Source organism: Suricata suricatta, chromosome 1, assembly GCF_006229205.1.
Source record: "Suricata suricatta isolate VVHF042 chromosome 1, meerkat_22Aug2017_6uvM2_HiC, whole genome shotgun sequence".
Lineage (NCBI taxonomy): Eukaryota > Metazoa > Chordata > Mammalia > Carnivora > Herpestidae > Suricata > Suricata suricatta.
The window spans coordinates 26,097,492-26,107,662 of record NC_043700.1 but is presented as its reverse complement, the minus strand read 5'-3'; the positions used below and the strand labels follow the sequence as shown (position 1 = coordinate 26,107,662).

General features: G+C 42.7%; 2 pseudogenes; one reads left to right on the top strand and one right to left on the bottom strand.

The window, feature by feature from the left end:
• Nucleotides 1-3,770: 3,770 nt before the first annotated feature.
• Nucleotides 3,771-4,103, bottom strand: LOC115300678 (annotated as a pseudogene).
• Nucleotides 4,104-8,199: 4,096 nt separating this feature from the next.
• On the top strand, nt 8,200-8,915 carry LOC115289407 (annotated as a pseudogene).
• Nucleotides 8,916-10,171: the final 1,256 nt, after the last annotated feature.

The window sequence follows — 10,171 nt, the reverse complement described above, 5'->3', positions numbered from 1 at the left end:
GGTTTGTGAAATAAAATATATACGGGACACTACAGGTTGGGATTCACCTCTTCAGATGATTGATATTAACCAAGAGATCAACCACGACAACTTTCAGGCTAAATATTGAGGAAGGCATCTGTCTTTGTAGCCAATGTGTGTGTGGGTGGCTGGATGATGGTGTGGCTGTGGTAGTGACAGTGACCAGGATCTGCAATATGAGAGGTGACACAAATTCCACAAGTTTGCAGTAAAGATAAAAGACCTAAATCCACATAATGGAGACTGCAGTCTAAAAGAGCATGGTTTTACGTAGTAAAGTCTTCTCTCTTAATTATCTCCATAGAAAAAGAATATTTTCAGATTCTAGAGACTATGAATGGACACCTCCTGAGAATCAGGCATACAGACAAGCAAATTCACTTTGAATTGAGTGGACTAGGAGACACAGATGGGGTGCCTCTCGGCCTCTGCTCCCCTTTCTGGGAGTTGCCCGCGCTCACACTTGCCTTCCTGCCTGTGGCAGAGGAGACCAGCAGTGGGTCTAGCAGAGTCCGTCCTGAGAGTTCTGAATGGGGCACTGTGAGATGCTGTCGTCACTTCCGTAGGCCAGTGAGCAGGGGACATATAAACCACGGAGTGAGGGCGACTGCCGTGGGCCACATGCATGTATAAGCAGTGATTGCTGGTCTGCTGAGAAACCAACAGGGGACAATGTGAGAGAGAACCTGAGTGAGGGAGGCTGACCGCCAGCTTCCTGGTTCTGTCTTCTGTGGGTCCCAGCTCTGCTTGATGCCCTTGGATTCCGTTAACCATCTCAAGAAGCTTCCATAAATGGCCTTTTGCTTAAATTAGTTTTAAGTAATGGCTTTACCTTGTGAGCCAAAAGTCTTGACTAGAAAATATGGTAACCAAAGCAAACTGGGTAATGTAACCAGTAATTAACATTGAGAAAGAAATATAAATGGAAGCAAAATTAGGAATGTATTAGTCATTTTTCCCTGCTGAAAGTTTTAGAGCAGTCATTCTTAGCTTTTTGGGGGGTGGTAACAGTTAGAATTCTGATGGAAGTTACAGACATATTTTTTAGGGGAAAAAATGCTTTTTGCATATAAGCCCTGTACCACCAGATAATTACTTAGGTAATTAGTGTTTTTATTTTTTTCCCTTTTTCTAAATCTTAATTTTTGAGAGAGAGACAGAGTACAAGTGAGGGAGGAGCAGAGAGAGAGGGGGAGACACAGAATCTGAAGCAGGCTCCAGGCTCCGAGCTGTCAGCACAGAGCCTGATGTGGGGCTCAAATTCATAAACCAAACTCATAAACCGGGAGATCATGACCTGAGCTGAAGTCAGATGCTTAACTGACTGAACCACCCAGGTGCCCTGATTAGTGTTTTGATTTGAGCCTTAATAAACGTACATCTATATCTGTCATTCTCATTGTGTCACCCATTTAGGTTACAATGTTCTTTTTGGAAGATAAAACCAGTTTTCTCTGTAGATTTACTTCAGTTCCTTTAACTTGATGGCTCAATCAAAATTATTCAATTCTGTTGAATATATTATTTGTTAAATTATGGGATATATATTGTACCAAAATACTTTTTTAAAGTTTTTTTTTTTTTTTTTTGAGGGGGCAAGAAGGGCAGAGAGAGAATCCCAAGCAGGCCCCATACTGTCAGCACAGAGCCTGATGCAGGGCTCAATCTCACAAACCATGAGATCATGACCTGAGCTGAAATCAAAAGTCAGACACTTAATCAACCAACCCACTTTATCAAAATACATTTTCATAATATTTAAAATACTTTTTGAATGCAAATCCTGATCTGTGCTCCAAATATAAATGTCTTATTAAGGTAGATTAGATATACTTCACACTTATTAAGGTAGATTAGATAAACTTCACAATGAAATTGAATGCCCTCTTTGTCGGCTACACTTTTCTTCCCTATGTTCAACTTGTAATTTATCAAAAGGCCTAGGGAGCTATAAGTCAGACAGTCTGTATTTGAATCCAGTCTCTGCTACCTACCATATAACCTTGAGCAAATTATTTAGCCCTTTGAGACTAAATTTCCTCATTGGCAAATGAGGTCAACAACGGTATGTAATCATAAGGTTTTTGTGAGGTTTTAGTAAAACCAATTTAGAGCACTTAGCAAAGCCTAACACAATGCAAGTAGCTAATAAATATTAATTTCTTATCTAGATGAATTGACAGAAACTTAGTCATGATACACTGTTAACTTGCTTCTCTTGAAGGCCTTTTCTCCTGATTTTTCCTGCTTATTTACACTGATAGCATAAGGGCCATGATTGAGTCAGGGTCAAGGTCCATACAAGGCTTCCTCCTCTGGGAACCTCCCTCCCTCTTCTAGACAGAGCGAGTGACCTGTTCAGGTACTGAACCAGACTCAGCAGTGCGGCCGGGCTCCACCTCCAGACTCGGGGTGGGCCTGTGTTATCCTCCCGCTCCGTGTACCATGACAGTTTACTGAATAGATAAGAGTTAAGAAGCACAGGGATTCCTGCCCTTTCCCTCTCGTTGATCACATCCCAAGGAAAAGTACGGAAGAGGTTACAGAAGTGGAAGCAGTTGCTGTGAGAAAAAGAAGGGTCCTACCAACTTAGGGAAAGATGGACTGTTCTGTAGCCGTGGAAACAAGGAGCCCCCAGAGCTGGTTTTAAATCTCTTCGATCCATCCGTGACAACCAGCTGAACTGAACATTCTTCTGCAAACCAACCAGTGTTCGCTCTTGCTTTTGAAAATCAGCCAATAAATAAGAATGGACTCGCTCTGGTAAAACTGTACCGGAGCGCCTAGAATAGGCATGTCTCACCTGAGCAACCACACTTCCACAGACGATGTCAATCCACTCGCGCTTCTGAGAGGCCACCCATCCATGAACTCCACACTTCTCAAGAGCCCTACGTGAGACCAGCAGTCTGCTCTGCTCCTGGAGACCAGGCCTGACAAGCAGTTCTCCTGTAGTAGAGACCGCCATGAATTCAGTTTTGCCCTTTAATGTCAGATACTGGGAAACAGTTTCAACATCCTTTCCCATTTCTGAAACAAGACATTTTTGTTTAAATTTCATGGAACATAATTCACCACCTCATTTTACAGTGTACAGTTCAGTGACTTTTAGTATATTCGCAGTGCTGTGCAACCACCATCCCTATTTAATTCTAGGGTGTTTTCTTTAACCTAAAAGGAAACTCTGTAGTAAAGCCTTCCCCCTGTGTGAATGGAATCATACACCGTGTGGCCTTATGGCTCTGGCTTCCTTTACTCAGCATGTTTCAAGGTTCATCCATGTTGTTGGATAGATCCACACTTCATTCTTTCTTTTATCACCAAATAGTATTCTACTGTGTGGACATACGACATATCTTTTATCCATTCTTCTGTAAATGAGTACTCAGGTTGTTTCCACCTTTTGTGAAGAATGCTATGAACATTGGTGAACAAATGTCAGTTTGTGAGTACCTCTTTTCAACTGGCTGACAATTTGTTTTCAGGACTTTAAGTGTATCACCCTAGGGGCACCTGGCTGGCCCAGTCAGAGGAGTGTGCAACTCTTGATCTTGGGGTTGTGAGTTCAAGCCCCACACTGGATGTGGAGATTACTTTAAGATAAAATCATAAATTCACAAAACCACAAAGTAAATAACGTATACATACATACATACATACATACATACATACATAAGTCACCCTACTGCCTTCTAGCCTCCATGATTTAAAAACATTTTTTATGACTCAAAAGAACTTCACTTTTTAAGTTAGCTTTCTGACTGTGCTTGTGCCTTCAATGCTTTCACAACGATTTTCTGCTCATCAACAAGGCAGGCATGCTTGGTCCTGTCACAAACACTCTAAGCTCACATGGATCCACCATAGGCCCTGCTGACATGTTCTTTCATTTTAGACAACCTCAGAAGGACTCGAGGTGTCACAGCAGGAACTCCTCGAGGTCGGCCTGGGCACATGCCACGGGCGGAACTGGATGCTTTCCTAAACTTGTTGGTATAAAGTTAAATGACTCTATCACCAGGGCTTCAGGACAGCCTAGTTTTGTTAGAGGCTGTATCGCAGGGCAGCCTACGATGGTATGTCAAACATTAGACCCTTCTAAGTGCCTATGACACCATCCCCAGAGGAAGAAAAAGCCAGCCTCCGTGATTTCTGATGAGCCACCCATTAACTTTATCATCATCTTCTTTTTTTTTTTTTTCCCCCAGAGATAAATGTAAAACGGCCTTTATTGGGAGCGCTCTGGGGCAAGGTTCCCTGGTCTGGATGGAATGGTCCAGGGACTACCATCACATTCTATGTGATGAGTTGCTTTTCCAAAACAGGCAAATCCAGACACCGAAAGTAGATCAGTGGTTGCCAGGGTTTGGAGGAAGAAGGAATGAGAAAGTTGCTCATGCTCATGGGTATGGGGTTTTCTTTTAGGAGTGAAAAAAAAAAAAAAAAAGAAACTAGTAATGATGATTGCATAGCTCTATGAATGTATTAAAATCCTCCAAACTGTGTATTTTAAAAGGATAAATTATGTCTTGAGCTGCTATAGAAAAATCTAAATTACGTATCTCAAAGGCATCTTAAAATCAATGTGTCCAACATCAAACTCTTGTTACCATCAAACCACCTTCTTCCCGTGCTCTCTGGAGCTTGGTGAGAGGACCGCCACCCATCTACTTACACAAAAGAGAAACCCTAGGTCATGCTTGCCACCTTGCCTCTCCCTTCCCCTAATACTTTGTCCATCGCTGAATCTTACCAATTTTACCTCCTAAATGTCTCTTAAAGTTTTCCACTTGTCCTTATCTTGAACAGTCCATCCCAAAGCCACCCCTCTTGTTAACAAAACAACTTGTCTGGTCTCCTTGTGTATGCACACTTGCCTCTTCAACTTGTCGTCCCTGCAGCACCTGGCAGTGTTGAGCTGCTCAGTAGTTAGACCAGGCACATACTGACGACATCAGCAAAGCAGGCCACTTAAAAATTGAGGCGGGTGGGCACCTGGGTGGCTCAGCTAGTAAGCGTCCAACTTCAGCTCAGGTCATGATCTCACAGTCCATGGGTTTGAGTGCTGCGCCAGATTCTGTGCTGACAGCTCAGAGCCTGGGGCCTGCTTAGGATTCTGTGTGTCTCCCTCTCAAACTTAAATAAACATTAAAAAACAAAATTGAGGCAGGGGCACCTGGGTCCATCAGTCAGTTAAGCATCTGACTCTTGGCTTGACTCTGAAGCCAAGTCACAGTGCCGAGTGAGGCTGCTTGGGATTCTCCCTTCCTCTCCCTCCGTCCCTACCCCACCTGAACACCCCCACTCCCTCTCTCAAAATCAATAAACTTAAAAAAATCCAAGGCAAAATTTCTTGAAAATTTTTGATATTTTTTATCAGTTGGGATACAATATTTCTCTAAGTAACAGAAAACCCAGTTCACACTTGCTGAGACAATGGGGAAATGTATTGTCTTATCTAACAAGTCCAAAGTGAAGTAGTCTCTAAGGTTAAGCTCAGCCATGTCTCAGAGCACCTATATCTTTTGTACACTGCCGTTCTGCTGCCTCCCTTCATGGTGGCAAGGCGGCTGCCAGCAGCAAACAGGCCGCACGTCCCCTTATTCACATCCCGTGGTAGGAGGAAAATCTCCCCCAGTACAAATTCTTCCTTCAGCTGCACTCGGCAAATTTAAGTCACGGGCGCACCTGTGGACCAGGGACAGGCCCAACACTCACTGGCACGGACTGATTACGGTTCACCTGCGGACTGGATGGACAGCCAAGTAAAATGTGAGGATCTGCTGAGGAGGAAGAGGGGATGGACGCTTACTCTTGATCTAATAATACAGCTCTTTTGGGCAAGGCTTGAAATTAAAGGAGGGGCCCTAACATAGTGTAGAGAGAGGAAGCCAACAGTACCAGTTTTCCCCTTTCATAGTTCAGTATTCAAAACGCGAATGCATTTGATTTTCTGTCATCTGGTGCAAATTTAACAATTTATCTGTAACCAGTAAAAAGCTTTCCAATTTTTCTTATACTGCATTATAATAAAGTTCAAATGTAAAGATGATCATACGAGACCAAGTGTGGGTCATTCCTTTTTTAATTATAAAATATAATTAGCACAGTGGCAGAAATTCACTAACTTCAGGGGTAAATACAGAGTCAAACACTTCACTTTCGGGCTCCATGTATTTAAGAATACGTATCACATGCCTACAATTGTGCCAGCCTGCCTTATGTAAAAACACAGATTTTAGGTAGTTACAGGATAAGCTGAAAGACCTGAAACCATTCTTTCAGCTAACAGGTCTAGATATATTATAGGTAATTAAGTTCTAAAAGTCTGCTGTATTAAAAATCAAGTGCATTTAACCCAGAGACAAATGGTTCTGTGTGTTAGGTAATTCACGGGGTATGTGGAGGCTCAGTTATGCGCCAGACTTGGGCTCAAGTCTTGATCTCACGGTTCATGAGTTCAAGCTCACATCAGGCTTTCTACTGATAGTGCAGAGCCCACTTCCGATCCTGTCTGCCGACTCCCTCTGCCCCTCCCCGACTCGTGCTCTCTCAAAAATAAACAAACATTAAAAAAAATAAAAGATGTTATTGGAATGCCTGAGTGGCTCAGTTGGTTGAGCATCCGACTTCGGCTCTGGTCATGATCTCACAGTTTGTGAGTTCAAGCCCCATGTCAGGCTCTGTGCTGACAGCTCAGAGCCTGGAGCCTGCTTCAGATTCTGTGTATCCCTCTCTCTCTGACCCTTCCCTGCTCACGCTGTCTCTCTCTTTCTCTCAAAAATAAATAAATGTAAAAAAAGATTTTTTTTAATTAAAAAAAAAGACGTTATTCATTCAACAGTATACGTAAGTCACTAGCAGGTACTGAGGTCCATCATTCCGCTCCGTGTGTGTGGCTGGCCGGCTCCTAGAAGTCTATAGTAGAAGCTCTCTTCCCTGAGTTGTCAGGATCTGTGGCTAATCAGTTAAAGTGGAAAATCACAAAATTGTGATAAATATCATTAAAATGTTATTTTTAATTAAAAACATACAAGTCCATTCATCCACCACTTCTTTGATATCAGGCTGAAAGGCCTTTTCTGAGTGGAATCTATGCACCGGGGCTGTATGGACCAGGGCTGTACAAAAGACATTCCGTTAACGTGAGCAAGCAGCACTGTCAATTTTAGTTTCTGTGGACTGAGCACTCAAGACATTTGCGGAGAAAACTGAGGGCAGAATTCTACTGGATTTTTACCACCTTTCCTCCACCGGAACTTATACATTTGTTTTGCCCGTACCTAATTCCACAGCAGTTTTTCTTGAGAAAGACAATCCTTTAGAGCTAGTTCTAGGTATCTGATAGGTCTTTACTAGGACTTTCCAAGTATTCAACTTATTTCATAGAGATCACAATTCTCTTATGCTCTTTTTTGTTTGATTTGGGTAATATTAAATTAAATTATATGATTACCAAGTACAACTTGCATAAACAAGTTTGGGAACAAATGACTGACTGTTGGGAAGCATACAAGTCAGTCTGGAAGAAGTTGATTAGCCAGCCCACCAGGAACTAGCCTACCTACTAGTCATAAAAATTGTGTGGGTCTTCAGCATCAGGAATATTTTTCACACAGAATAGAGACTGGTTTAAAGGTCTGAACCACAGGAAAGCTGGGTGGCTCAGTCAGTTGAGCGTCTGACTTCAGCTCAGGTCATGATCTCACAGTTCATGGGTTCAAGTCCCATGTCAAGCTCTTTGCTGACAGCTCAGAGCCTGGAGCCTGCTTTGGATTCTGTCTCCTTCTCTCTCTGCCCCTTCCCAACTCACACTCTGCCTCTCTCTCTGAAAAATAAACATAATTTTAAAAAATGTGTTATTTAGAAACAGATAATCTAAATCCAGACTTAGCATTCAAATTCATATGATGCTATGAAACTCTTTACTAAGCCACCAGTAGGGCTGGGAGGAGACACTTTGAGGGTCTCTCGTTGGATGTGTTTAGTGTCACTGGGTCCATCTTGGTGAATGCTGTAAAATACTAAAATATCTCTTTGAAGAAGGCAGGAAAGGAACTGTTCCCAGCTTATGTTGAAGAAAATATCAAAGTCCGGCTTTTGGCTCAGGAGAGGCCAAGGTGCAACTATCTTTGGTCGTCCTGGTGCCAGGTTCATCTGACATCAGCCGCCTCCAACATGCCGCCTAAATTAGACCCCAGCGAGATCAAAGCTGTGTACCTGAGGTGCACTGGTTGGGAGGTTGGCACCACATCTGTCCTAGTCCCAAAGACTGGCCCCCTGGGTCTGTCTCCAAAAAAGGTTGGTGATAACACCGTCAAGGCAACTGGTGATTGGAAGAGTCTGAAGATTACAGCAAAACTGATCATTCAGAAGAGACAGGCCCAGACCGAAGTGGTACCTTCTGCCCCTACCCCAATTACCAGTCCTCAGGGAACCACCAACAGACAGAAGGAAGCATAAAAACATTAAGCACAGTGGAAATATCACTTTAAAAACATTAAACATTTTTTGTTTTGAGAGAGTGCGTGTGCACACGCATGAGCACAGGGAGAGGGAGAGAGAAAGAGAAAAATTCTGAAACAGGCTCCATGCTCAGTGCAGAGCTTGATTCAGGGCTCAATCCCATGATCCTGGGATTGTGTCCTGACCCCAAATCAAGAGTCAGAGGCTCAACCGACCGAGCCATCCAGGCACCCTGGAAATATCACTTTTGATGGATTGTCAACATTACCCGGTAAATGTGGCACTGATCTTTAGCCTGAGAACTCTCTGGAACCATTACAGAGATCCTAGAGACTGCCCATTCTGTGGGATGCAATGTTGATGGCCACTACCCTCATGACATCACAGATGACATCAATAGTGGTACAATGGAATGCCCAGCTAGTTAAGAACTACAAAGGAAAATATTTCAGTAAAGAATCATTTGATGAGGGGAGGAGAGGGGGTGGGAGGGGAGGGGAGAAGAGGGGAGGGGAAAGAAAAGAGAAAGAAGGTAGGGAAGATGGAAGGAAAGAGCAAGAAAGAGAAAGAGAAAGAAAGAAAGAAAGGAAGGAAGGAAGGAAATATTGGTAGCTTTAATATGGGTCAGATTATTAAGGATAATAAAATTCTCAGGCTGCCTGAGTGGCTCAGTCATTAAGTGTCAGGCTTCAGCTTGGGTCATGATCTCGCAGTTCATGAGTTTGAGAGCACTGTATCCGGCTCTCTGATGTCAGGTTGGAGCCTGCTTTGGATCCTCTGCACCCCCACCCCTCCCAATTCTATGTCCCTCCCCTGCCTACTCTCTCTCTCTGAAAACTAAATAAATATTAAAAAATGAAATAAAATTCTTCAAGGGAACCAATTTGCTAATCATGAGGGGAAAAACTATCCTGTTTGCTGGTGCCCTCTTGTGATAAAACAGTAGGTCTGCAGTGGGGATTGTAAAGCTTTAAGATTCAACTACCTGAAAGAGATCTTCATTTAGCTTCATTAACAGTTGGACTGAGAACTAGCTACCAAAATGATAAAAGGATTTAAAGCAGCAGTGTTTAAGGGTGGGCTATAGAATTCTAAGTATTTCCTCCCTACCCCCTAAACCATCTAAAATGAAATTATATTACTTTTTTTTAAATTTTTTTTTTTACTGTTTTTATTTATTTTTGAGAGAGAGAGACAGTGTGAGCTGGAGAGGGTCTGAGAGAGAGACACATAGAATCCGAAGACAGGCTCCAGGCTCTGAGCTAGCTGTCAGCACAGAGCCCGATGCAGGGCTCGAACCCATGAACTGCAAGATCATGACCTGAGCCGAAGTCGGACGCTTAACCGACTGAGCCACCTAGGCGCCCCAAAATTATATTACTTTTATAAGTAAAAACAACAAAAACACCATGATTTACTACCACAGTTAAAATAAGCAGAAACAGTTTAAAGTTTTTGGATAGAATGACCTATAGCCTCAACATGATGACCCCTCTTTTAGTAATTCTTTTTTTTCCCCCAAGAGCTTATTTTTAAGTGGTCTGTACACTCAGTGTGGGGCTTGAACTCACAACCCAGAGATTAAGAGTTGCATGCTCTACTGACTGATTCAGCCAGGCATCCCCCTCTTCTACTAATTCGTATTGAATTCAGGGGAAAGACCAAATAATTTTTAAGTTTTTCT